Here is a 12,107-nt window from a genome sequence, read left to right on the forward strand (position 1 = left end):
TTTATTGTCCTCCCAGTTTTAAAACAACTATAGACAACGGGTCCTTGCTCCACCTGCTACTCAAAACGCTGGGTTTGCTGGTTATCCAGTTCCAGTTCCGAGGGCTGAATTACACTGGAAAAGCGTCCGACCCACAGTGGCGATTAACTTTACGAGATGAAAATAATTTAGGTTGAAATATAGATTTCAGCGCCAGGTTATACGGTAACTGCCTCCTGCCGTTTTATTTTTGTTGACTCCATAATTTTGCTGTTTAATGTTATGCACACACACTTGGGGATCCACACGACACGCTAATACAAGTCAGTTTTAGTTCGTTCACTCTCCCGCCCCTTGCCCTGCACTCTGCACTGAAAACACTCAATTTAAAAAAAAACCCACAACAAAATGCAAAGGGATTATCCTAAAATCTTTCGAAAGCCGAGTGTTTATGGATGTTTAAAAGTGGATTATTTGGTATGAAGTGGGTCCACTTCTCAGGTTTGCCCAATTTATTTTATTGTTTAATAAAGCAGATGCCCCTTTCAAAACACATTCTCTCGACGCCAACTTGAACTAACTCTGCCCCATCTATCGCCATAAGACCCTTGTTAATCACAAAGCCGAGTTTGCTTTGGCTCTTAACACCACACTCAGGACAAGCCGAACCAGACTTACTCTTGCAGCCAGCATGTTCGTTGCTTTTCCACTGACTTGGTGCTCACCAAAGCATCATCAGCTGAACACACAAGCAGTGCAGGCTTCCCTGCATGCCCTGTCCTAGAGGGGGCTCTGGGCCCCATTCAATCCTTGGCCTCTTGGCCGAGGCGAAGAACAATTTCAATTTTTGTTTTCAACTGTGTGCAGGGCCTGGCAAGGAACAGGACCGAGATCGACGAATTTCACACAAGCTAAGTAATCGGCTAGTAATGCCAAGAGCGCTGCCGAGCCGGAGGCCCAGTTCCACGGCCGTTACTCCTTATTCACACCAGCAGCCCCGTTCGAGTCAAGGAGTCTGTGCCCAACATCAAGGAAGTGAGGTTCAAGACGCCATCTCTGTATTTTAAAAGGGGAGAAGAGAACTGGGAACTCCTCACAGCAGTTGGCCAAGCCAGGTGCTGACCAGCAGGAATTTTTACTTTGCAAGACTGGCTACATCTGGTGAATAAGGCACTACTCATCTAAACCCACTAGCAATGACTGGCCTTAAGGACCCTCAGCTGAATAAACAGTTTTGTTGGTATTTTTTTCTGAGACATTTTTACAAACAAACACTCAACATCTGCACTGATCAGACCCTAGATCTCAAAGTCAGCAGTGCCAGGTGACTGAAAACAATCCCTGGTTTAAAGAAACCGATCGTTTCAAAGGATGAATTTTACATTTTGGTGACATGCGCTGGGTCTGGAAGGAATTTGATTATAAAGGAAGATCAAACGGTTACGTTCCAGGTTTGCTCTCAATTGCCAGTTAGCAACTGCTTGATAGGAGTGCGCTTGTATTTACACACTACCTTTGTCTCAAAGCCTTTTACTAAGGCTGAATGATCAACCCCTATGAAATACAGCTGCCTTCAGAATGGTCTGCACAATTGAAAGGGAAGGGGATATTTAGATCACTGGAGGATCCCCTATTCTTAAGAAAAGTGTCCCAGGGGATCTTTGGTGCCCACACAGAAGAGACGTGACCCTCCTTGGTTTATAAGGTCTTGTGTGAAAGTTCCAGAGCAAAATGCACACAACAGTTTATCTCCTTGGAGAGGGTAGAGTCCATGCTCCTGGAGATTTGACCCTGCAGCTACAGGGACATGACACATGTCAAAGTCACACTTTTCCCATTGAGCCATCCCATCTCACACTGCTACTGTGGCAGAGAGCAGGCCAATACCTACCCTGTCCTCCTAGCTTTCAGACATGATCGTGTTAGAGCATTAGGAACTTAAATGCACTAAAATTAGAGCAGAGTGGCTTTAGAACTGCTTGAAGTTCTCAGCTTCTCTGAAATAAGGACTTTTCCCCTAGTGACAAGACTCGGGGGGGGAAAAACCTCAGAAATAGCCCAATTAAAAGCAAAAATCTCCAATCTCACTGTGATGCCGTTTGTAAACGTCCTTTGCACTGAGAGGGGCTTTTGAGAAAAGCTAGGACTGGACTGCCTTATGGAGGGGGGAAAGGGCTGCATCATTGTGTGTTTAGTAGATATTTGGATTATGAAAGAATTCTAGAGATAGAAAAGTCTTGTTAGGTCACACCTAGTCCATCTAATTCCAAGCGTCTCAAACCATGAAGATTCCATCAGTCCCTTGGGACGCAATTCTGCAGTCCTATTGTTCTCACTGGAAGACAGCCTAAATGTTTCTTCTCTTAATTTCATCCCATTACTCTGTTGATACCCTAAGTACTGTGAAATAGTGCTCTGCATGTTAAATATCCCAACGTCAGCCGTGGAACACTTTTCAGATTCCTGATGCCATAATTGCAAGCGCGAGAACACTAAACTCCAACCAAATTATACTGAGGCATCTGCATTATTACAAGTAGGATCACAATGAACATTAACCCCTAATGAGAAGAAGCCGGCCTTCTGCAGAAAGCCCCAGATCCTACAACAGCTTTTGGAAAGCCTGGCCACAACGATTAACATTCTTCAGGTCCTCACGAGAGCCCAACACTCCAAGTTGATCTGCATGTGTGTCGTCTCCCTGGAGAGAACGCACGTTTATTTTTGTGCTCGCCATGATTCACTGTTTAAGATGCACAAATTGGACTCTTCGTGCCGTTCAAGCTGTGAGCTGGGATAAACAGGAGCCTCTCTAGGGAACGGTTCAAATGAACACCCTCACATTTTAATGGCATGAAAACAATTAACCGACAAAAGCAACACAACAGATCGCGATGAAAACTTCCAGCTTCAGTGAATCCACTAATCAAGGCAAAAGCAACAGCTTGTGCTTTTCAACTCAGAAGCAAACTTGCCACAGCCGGCTTCAGAGTGCTGTACATTTATTTCTCCCTCCACTCGGGGTGCAAAGAAAACAAGATACTCACAGGGTCGATGGTGCTAAAACGTACTCGCTTCATCCTCTCCTTCAAGGAGACGGACCTTGTCTAGATTGAGACTCTTTCAGTGACCTTTAGGGTTAGAATGCCTCCACTTACTATGCTGAAAGAGCTGGGGAAATACGTTATAAGTGCGTGAGTTCAGGGCCCCCATTCTGCACAGGGGGTGGAGGGCTGAGATGATATTTCAAGATGTACACTTAGCTTCCAATCATTTACAGAGTGGGACGTGACCTTAAAATGGCCCTATTAATACTGAAAGAGCCCAAATTTAAAAGGTGGCATCAAAACAATAAGAGCTGTTAGAACTGACTTCATCCTACCGCAAATTGCAGCTAAAATCCATCTTTTCTCTCCTGCCTCTAATCTCTGAATTTCTCTGCCCCCTCTTCAGCTGTTATTGAACTTTGTTCTGGATAGAGCTGGTATGAGAAATACAATATCAAATAAAGCTGTAATGCAAAACGAGCCAGGAGGGCCATGTTTTAAAAAAGCAAGAGAATAAACTTTCAAACAATAGCCTGCAACAGACACTGGATAAAATATTCCGATGTTTCAGTCAAGCCCATGTAGGGTCTGTACCTGGTGGAATATGTTTGAGAATTTACGTACGTTCCTTCACAGACAAGAGGGAAGATACTAACACTGAACACTTTTTGTTGGCGAAAAAGGAAACATACAAATCAAAACACCTTCAAGCCCAACTGCATTCACCAAATAGAAAGCTGCATTTCTCCTCTCCTGTTACAAACAGTCCCTAGACAAAGCCCTCTTCAAATAAGGACATTTTAAATTTAATTTTTATTTTACCATTAATCCAAACTGCATGGCAGTAGTGAGATTTCAAACTGCTTTTAAATCCGTGAGGCTAATAATTCAGAAAACCTATTGGTCAGTTAAGAACATAAGAACGGCCATACTGGATCAGACCAATGGCCCATCTAGCCCAGCATCTTGTCTTCTGGCAGCAGCTGCTTCCAGATGTGTCAGAGGGAATTAACAGAACAGGGCAATTTATTGAGTGATCCATCCCCAGTTGTTCAGTCCCAGCTTCTGGCCGTCAGAGGTATAGGGACACTCAGAGCATGGGGTTGCATCCCGGGAAATAGCCATTGATGGACCTCTCCTCCAGGAACTTATCTAATTCTTTTTTGAACCCAGTCACACTTCTAGCCTTCACAACATTCCCCTGGCAAGGAGTTCCACAGGTCGACTGTGCGTTCTGTGAAGAAGTACTTCCTTATATTTGTTTTAAACTTGCTGCCTATTAATTTCAGCAGGTGACCCCTGGCTTTTCTGTTAGGTGTAGGAGGTAAATAACACTTCCTTATTCGCTTTTTACCACATCATGCTTTTACAGACCTCTATCCTATCCCACCTTAGTCATCTCTTTTCCAAGCTGAACAGTCCTAGTCTTTTTAATATCTCCTCAGATAGAGGCTGTTCCATACCCTTTATCACTTTTGTTGTCCTCTGTACTTTTTGCAATTCTAATACGCCTTTTTTGAGATGCAGCGGCCAGCACTGCAGGCAGTATTCAAGTTGTGGGCGTACCATGGATTTATATAGCAGCAGTATGATCTTTTCTGTCTTATTATCTATCCTGTTCCTAACATCGTTAGCTTTTTGAACTGCCTCTGCACACTGAGCAGATGTTTTCAGAGCACTAGCCATGACTCCAACCTCTTTTTCTTGAGTGGTAACAGCTAATTAAGACACCATTCTTTTGTATGTATACTTGGGATTATGTTTTCCAATGTGTATTATTTTCCACTTAACGTTGAATTTCATCTGTCATTTTCTTGTCTAGTCACATAGTTCTGAGAGATCCCTTTGTAGCTCTTTGTAGCCAGCTTTGGACTTAACTATCTTGAGTAGTTTTGTACCGTCTGCAAACTTTGCCACCTCACTGTTCACCCCCTTTTCCAAATCATTTATGAATACGTTGACCAGCACTGGTTTTAGTACAGATCTTTGGGTAACCCCACTATTTACCTCTCTCCATTGTGAAAACTGATCATTTAGTCCTATCCCTTGTTTTCTATCTTTTAACCAGTTAGTGATCCATGAGAGGACCTTCCCTCTTATCCCACGACTGTTCACTTTGTTTAAGAGCCTTTGGTGAGGGACCTTGGCAAAGGCTTTCTGAAAGCCCAGGTAACAGAGGGGTAGCCGTGTTAGTCTGGATCTGTAAAAAGAAAAAGAGTCCTGTGGCACCTTAGAGACTAACAGACATATTGGAGCACAAGCTTTCGTGGGTGAATACCCACTTCGTCAGACACATGCGTCTGACAAAGTGGGTATTCACCCACGAAAGCTTATGCTGAAAGACCAAGTACACTATACCCCCCCAATCAACATGTTTGTTGACCCCCTACACGAATTCTAATAGATTGGTGAGGCAAGATTTCCCTTCACAAAAGCCATGCTGACTCTTCCTCAACAAATCGGCTTACTGGTGTATAACTGTCAGGATTGCTTCTGGAGCCTTTTCTCAAGATTGGTGTTCTATTAGCTGTCTTCCAATCCTCTGGTACAGAGGCCAATTTAAGCTGTAGGTTACATCCCACAGTTAGTAGTTCTGCAATTTCATATTTGAGTTCCTTCAGAACTCTTGGGTGAATTCCGTTTGGTCCTGGTGACCTATTACTGTTTATCAGTTTGTTCCAAAACCTCCTCTACTGACACCTCAATTTGGGACAGGTCCTCAGATCTGTCATTCTAAAAATGACGACTCGGGTGTGAGGATCTCCCTCACATCCTCTGCAGTGAAGACGGATGCAAAGAATTCATTTAATTTCTCAATAATGGCCCTGTCTTCCTTGAGTGCTCCTTTAGCAACTCAATCGTCCAGTGACCCCACTGACTGTTCGGCAGGCTTCCTGCTTCCGACGTACTTAAAAAAAAAAAATCGCTGTTAGTTTTTGTGTCTTTTGCTAGCTGTTTTTCAGATTCCTTTTTGGTCTCCCTAATTATACTTTTACACTTGATTTGCCAGAGTTTATGCTCTTGTTCTAATTTTACTTTCCTTTTGCAATAGGAATTTGATTTATTTTCTCCATCACCAATAAATGTTTTATATTAAGAATCAGCCATAGAAACTGAAAGCTAAGCAATTAAGAAGAGGAAGATTTGTTGAGGTTTATTTTTCAGCCAGACTTATTCCAAACATTGTTTTTCTAAGCATCTATTTAACTCCAACATCTGATGCACTCTTGGGAGAAAAGCTGTGTGTGAAAGATTCAAACTGGTACTTCAACTGAGTGCCCAGAAAGTTCCCACAACAATTTTCTAGTCCTCCAGGAAACTTCCATCAAAAACAAGACAGACAAGACTCGATATTGCCGATGGTTAAAAAACCAAGCAAAACCTTTACATTTTATCATCACAAGGAAGCAATAAGTAAATAAAATACAATAAAAAAATGACAAACTTTTTATTCCTATGCAGGTCAGCTTTATATTATTAAACTTTCTTCAGGAACTTGGTTTCATAAGGAAGCATTGTCAGAACTTTGAAATACATCCTTGCTGCCTTCCTACAACACAAGCCACCAGAGAGATGCCATAGTCGAGCAGTCAGAGCATCAGGTTTGGCAATCAAGACCTTCAGCGTTCCATGCCCAACCACCACTGATACAGGCAAGTAAATTTCATCTCCTGTGTTCCATCTGTAAAATACAGGTGAAGATACTCACCTCACAACTAATGGTTGTACAGCACTTTGAGATATAAAGCCAAATGCCAGGAATTGAGATAACAATGATCAGTAGACAAGCCAGTGCATAATAAGCGGCATCACTTCCAAGATTTGTAGAACCTCTCTCTGCTTGGACTTTTCTATGGTGGTTTTACCAATTAGAAGAATGCTTTGAAAACTGAAGACAATTTATTTTACTAGGGTGACGGGATAGAACTGAAATATTTTCAGTCCCGACATGAAGCTAATCAGGAACAGCCAGAGACATTCCCAATCCTGAAAACATGCCCAGGGAAATAAATACCAAGAGCAAACACTGCAACACAGGCTACACCTTTCTCCTTCCAACACAGGGCTGTCCAGGAAGAACACAGGGAGGCCTCACAAGCTGACTGCAGGGTCAGTTCAACAAGCGGATCATTCAAACAAGGGAAAGCAAATGTCTAAAAGCAAACTCTTCCGAACTTCTTCATTCTTCTAATGACTTGGTCAGCCATGGAGTCATTGACAGAGGATAAACTTACCCAAGAGGTCTGCGCACCTTTGCAGCTCCAACCAAAGTACTAATGGTGGGAGAGAGCTGAGGTCTATTCCCAGCTCCACCAGTGGGCAAGTCACCCTAACTCTGTGCCTCAGTTTCCCCACCCAACAGATAAGGATACTGACCTCCGTGGTAAAGCATTTTGAGACTTATGGATGAGAAGCCCCTACGTACGTTCTGGGTATTATTATTATTTATACAAGCATCACACGATCAGTCGAACTTCAGCTGTGGGACGTGTGAAGAAACAGATCTAGGGCAGATGCAGCCATAATTAACATCTCTGCTAGGGTAAGAATTAATAAGAGCCAGAAACGCCCCTGTATTTTCTTTTTCCAACCCTTTGTTTCCATCACCAGCCGTTCACTTTCCAGCGTGAGGACTTTTTTCCACCTTTGCTACAGACAGACGTTCATCGGACGAACCGGCTTCTTTTTAAGTTTGGGTCATCGGAAGCATTTCAAAAAAGCTCAGGGCAAAGGATTTTTTTTAAAAAACATTTGTTTTTAATCAAACTGCCAATGCTTTAAATGCCAAGGGAGCTGCTTTCAGAGCTCCGAGTTGCATACTCATGCACTGCCGCGGCTAGCTGCAGTTATCTGGTAGAGCAGAACTGGAGAACACCCTTTGCAGCTGAGTGATTTTGACAAATTAGCAAGTAAATAGACAAAATCAAAACACAGAGCTAGCGCATCAAGATGTTGTCTTTGTCCTTTAATTTTATCCATTGCACTTGAGTTTTCACTATTTAATGCTTTGTAATAGATTAGTAAAAAGCCTGCACTGTCATTGGAAAAATGAATTCAATGTAATCCTAGACCAAAAGGCGGTGTCTACCTGTGCATCGTTTCTGAATTGGGAAGGGACCACTGATTTTCTTGGGTGCTTATTCTGAAGTGTGCCATCTAATGAAGTTTTACTGGGCAAATTTAATGCAATATTAAAGTTTTAAACCGCAGCCTTTTCAAGTTTCTGCTTTAGGAACGGGAGAAAGAAACGTGATATAGAAATAAATCTAACTCATGCACTCGACAGAAGATGACTACATAAGAACGGCCATTCTGGGTCAGACCAATGGTCCATCTAGCCGAGTCTCTTGTCTTCCGACAGTGGCTACTGCCAGGAGTTTCAGAGGGAATGAACAGAACAGGGCAACTTCAAGTGATCTACCCTCTCATCCAGTCCCAGCTTCTAGCAGTCAGTAGTTTAAGGATATCTGGAGCATGGGGATGTGTCCCTGGCCATCTCGGCTAAGAGCCATTGACGGACCTGTCCTCCAGGAACTTATCTAATTGGTTTTTTGAACCCACTTATACTTTTGGCCCGCATAACACCCTATGGCAATGAGTTCCACAGTTTGGTTGTGCGCTGGGTGAAGCAGAACTTCCTTTTGTTTGTTTTAAACCTGCTGCCTATTCATTTCATTGGGTGACCCCTAGTTCTTGTGTTATGAGAAGGAGTAAATAACACTTCCTTACTCACTTTTTCTACGCCAGTCATGATTTTATAGACCTCTATCGTATCCCCCTTTAGCCATCTCTTTTCTAAGAGAAACAATCCCAGTCTTTTTAATCTTTCCTCAGATGGAAGCTGTCCTATACCCTTAAGCATTTTCAGTGCCCTTCTCTGCACCTTTTCCAATTCTAATGTATCTTTGTGAGATGACGCGCCCAGAACTGCACACAGTATTCCAGGTGTGGCCATCCCATGGATTTACAACAGTGACATTATGATATTTTCTGTCTTATTATCTACCCCATTCCTAGTGGTTCCTAACATTGGTAGCTCTTTTGACTGCGACTGCATGTTGAGCAGATGTTTTCAGGGAACTACCAATGACGACTCAAAGATCTTTCGTGAGTGTAACCGCTAATTCAGACTCCATCGTTTTGTATGTACAGTTGGAATTATTCCCCCCCCCCCCCAACGTGCATTACTTTGCACTTATCAGCATTGAATTTCATTGGCCAGTCACCCAGTTTAGTGAGATCCCTTTGTAGTAGGGACTTATCCTAATAAACAGGTCCCCTTTACTGCTCTGGTCAACTCAACATGACCACCATTTTATTACACTTAGCAGCATCCTAAGCTATAAGGATAAGTTGGATATTTTTCCCTCTAGACAAGCACACTTAAATAACTCCCGTGCTAGAGTCCCTTATTCTAAAGGCTGCGTAAATAGGAGTAAAAATTCTGTCCTTTCTATAAAGATAATGCTTGAAAATCAGGGGGGGGGGGGTTGCAAGGGATACAATAAACCACTTTAAAAAGCAACAGAGGGTCCTGTGGCACCTTTGAGACTAACAGAAGTATTGGGAGCATAAGCTTTCGTGAGTAAGAACCTCACTTCTTCAGATGCAATAAACCACTTTGGAGATCTAAATCCATTTCCTCTGGGCAATACCCACAATTAGGTCCAACCGAGTGGCTTTATATAAAATATGAACTGTTACAAGAACTATATTTGACTGAAGCAAAGGTGCCTTTTTTATTTTTTAAGGATTATATCATTGGAAAGAGTCTCCCAGAGATGTCACTTTCTAATAATGCTAATAGGAGGCCTATGTGTACATTTCCCATGCAGCAATATACTTTTTATCTCAAGGCCATTGATGGAGGTGTAATAAAATAGTAAGTTCAACTACTGCTCTTAAACACTACGATTAAAAAACTTTTAAAACAAAGTTTGAATTCAAAGCATAAAAAGAAGGACCGTCTCTTACCGTGTCTTTGTACAGCATCTAGGTCCTTGTTGAGTTCTCTGGGCACTACCACAATTTGAATAAATGATAACCATAATCATGGGCTGCTATGCTGAAAACTACAAGAGGCAGCATGAAATGCAAGAAGCTTCTTTTCTTTCTAAGGGAATGAAGGAAAACCCGACCTCCTCAGCATTTGCCTAGACGGATTCACAGACAAATGGAAAGTCAGTCCCACTCCCACCCACCACCCTAGAGTGACAGCGACCTTTACAAATAAAGGCATACTGCACTTTTGAACACCAATATTTTGAGATCCAACATGAGGCAGTATAGAAACACAATGTACTTGACTAACATTAACTGTACGGATGCCAGACGCACACAAACTTTCAACTGAACTGATCCACTGCAAACAGAATAAATAATCCTCACGCGCTCTCTTCCCCCACTGGCATTTTCTCCCTCTTCCTCCTTTGGTGACCTCGGATAACCCCATCTCCATCTCACAGGATGGGAGACCAAAACCTAATATCTGTGGTCCTATAATTCCGTTACCAGCGTACAAGCTGGTGCTGTATACATTCCCCAAAGGAATTAAGGCTTTTGGGGAATCAAATTAACTACTAGACCAAACTGCCTCCCACTCTAAACAATGACACTTTCACTAAGTCTCCAAACTCAGCCTTTGCAAGCTGGGGGGCATGACTAACTGAGGTCTCTGAGGTTGCATGGCGACCCTGAAAGTGAAAGCTAAGACGAAGCTCAAAATCATTATCCTGTCTGCGCTGGGTCTCTCGCTACATGCACAAGACAAGTTCTAAGTGAGGACAATACCTACCCTTCTCCTCCCAACACCTCTGCAGCCTTGATCAACAACTCAGCAATGACCGTGCCCTGGTCTTCGCCAAGCAAAAAGGGGAGTGATCGTACCACGGGCTAGCTAACAGGGCATTCTAGTTTCCAAGCATGTACCTCAACCTGCTAACACACATGAAAACTACAGACTGCCTTGTCTTTAGGACTTGAACATGTGGTAAGAACACACCTCGATTCCTAGTCTGAACACACCCCAAAGCTTTGTCTAGATAACATTGCCTTTGGCACTTCTGTACACCAACCTTACGGTTTCAGAGGAGCAGACTTAGGGCATGAGGAATGGACTGCTCCCTGCACTAACACAGTAACGCTTATCTGAGGACCTTGAGACACTTTACAAATATTATGATTAAAGCGTTACATTTTCTTAACCTTCCTCAAGATATTACCCCAACCTTACTAATAGGGAAACTGAGGCACAGGGACATTATATGACTTGCCAAAGGGCACACACTGAGTCAGTGGCAGAGCTAGGAACATAGCACGGGACTCCTGCCCTGTGCTTTGGTCACAAGACCATCCCTCCCTCGGGGGCAGCTGAACCACAGATAAGAAATATTATTTCTTCTCGCGCACAGGTCCCAGGACAGGCCACTTCTAAGTCTGGTACGTTCACTCGAGAGTTCAGATTTAACAGCAAGAGCCACAGAACCAGACAGCGGAGTACATAGCCGAGGCAGCTACGTTTATCCTCCAGCTGCCAACAACAGCTTGTGGTCCAAGAATGTCTCGCCGCAAGGCTGCCGCTGCTGTGTCTTCATGTGCCTTACCCCTGCCATGCTAGGAAATTTGGATCCTTCTTCCTTAAGTCTCCATGGCCCCTATCTATGCTGTGGTACTGCATGGGGATAGAAAAGAATTAATACAGCCCTCCTCTGCGATTGCTGGAGAACCCGAGCCTAGCCTCTGAGGAAATCACACGGACTGCATGGACAACCAGGGCTGAGGAGGGGCAATTGTACTGAGGCCCTGAGCTCAGGGCCGCCCCACAAAACATCTGTCACCTCTGCATAAATAAAGTGAAATGGGAGTGGGTGGGGCCCTAGTGAACAGGTCATACCGGGCCCCCAAATTTCTCAATGGCACCTATGGACAAAGCCTTGTCCCAATGAGGAATGCTTTTGTGGAGGGTTTTTGTGTGCTGTAGTGAGGCAATACTCCTCACGTGGGAACGAAATTTAGATTTTGCTTGGATCTAAGTCATCTTCAGTGACGAGGCGAACAACACACATCAAGTGGTCAGGTATC

Source organism: Chrysemys picta, chromosome 22 (genome assembly GCF_011386835.1).
Source record: "Chrysemys picta bellii isolate R12L10 chromosome 22, ASM1138683v2, whole genome shotgun sequence".
NCBI lineage: Eukaryota > Metazoa > Chordata > Testudines > Emydidae > Chrysemys > Chrysemys picta.